Raw genomic sequence first — 1,302 nt, forward strand, 5'->3', positions numbered from 1 at the left:
TTGGACCCCGGGTGCCCCCCGCCCCCCCCGGCAGCGCTGCCCCATTGGCTGCGAGCGCTGCCCATCAACCGGGAGGGGCCCGGGGGGGGGTCGAGGTGGGCTAATGGAGGTGTCCTGGGATGCTGGGGATGCTGGAGGGGAGCGTGGAAGGAATGAAGGGGGGATGCTGGGAGCGGGATGCAGGGGGTGCAGGTTCAGCACCTGCCCTGCCCGCCCGAGGACCCCGGCCCAGGTCACCTCCTGCTGCTCCTTCCCTGCTTCCTCCTTGCTCTGCCCCACTCACCCACCTCTGGCTCCTGTCCCTGCTGGTGGCTGATCCCAAAGCACCCCAACAACCCCCTTCTCTTCGTGTGCTTTAGGGCTGGCAGGGTCCAGGCACCCCGTGTAGGGTCCCCTGTTACCTGCACAGAGGGGACACCAGGACACACCTGGGTCCTCCCTGGCTGGCAAAGCCCTGGGAAAAAGGCTGAGAAAACTGCTCTGATCTCCAGAACCCAACGTGGAGTGTTTCCATGGTGATCACTGGCAGCTCTTCCCAGTGATCTCGGCCATCCTGCTGTGTTCCCAGTGCCACCCAGGCCCATCCACAGCTGGTGGCCACTAAGCCTGGATGAAGTCTCCATCCAGCCAGGGCTGGTCCCCATCCAGGCCCCCTGCAGGGCTGTGAGGTGCCATGGGGTGCTCTGCCCTTCCCCATGGCCCAGTGTCCCCCAGCCCAGCTCTGCTCTTGGGGTGCACCCACCCTGTATGCCAAGGTGGCTGCATGAAGCTGCAGAAAAATTAATGAGGGCTTAATTGAAGGAGCGTGGCTGCCAGGGCTGAGACCGGTGCAGCTCAGCTCATGGGACAGGGAGTGTTGAAAGAGCAGGGGGAGGCTGGAAGGGGTGGGGCAACACCAGGCTGGGGGGGGGACGGGGACACTGAGGACGGGGACAAGGACAGCTGTGGGGAGTCCGTCTTTTGGGGTCTAGGACACCTCGAATCGTGGTGCTGGGAGGTGCCCGGGGTCATGTGGGGGTGGCCACACTGGTGGCCCCTGGAGCACCCAGCTGAGCCCAGCACCCTGATCAGGGCATCCCAGGCTGACACAAGCCCAGGCGACGCTGGCCCTGGGATTGCAGCGGGGGGGACACCAGGCTGGGGAGGGGGAGCAGCTCTGCAGGCAGCACTGGGGTCCCCCACAGCCCTTTGCTCCCCCCCAGCTCCCTGCCCGGGGTGCAGAGCTGCCAGGGTCTCCCCGCCGCCCCAAATCCTCCTTCTCCAGCCCCACTGCCACATGCAAAGGGCTGCAGCTTCCCCCAG

The sequence above is a fragment of the Chaetura pelagica genome, unplaced genomic scaffold, assembly GCF_000747805.2.
Source record: "Chaetura pelagica isolate M959 unplaced genomic scaffold, ChaPel_1.0 scaffold676, whole genome shotgun sequence".
In the NCBI taxonomy this organism is placed as follows: domain Eukaryota; kingdom Metazoa; phylum Chordata; class Aves; order Apodiformes; family Apodidae; genus Chaetura; species Chaetura pelagica.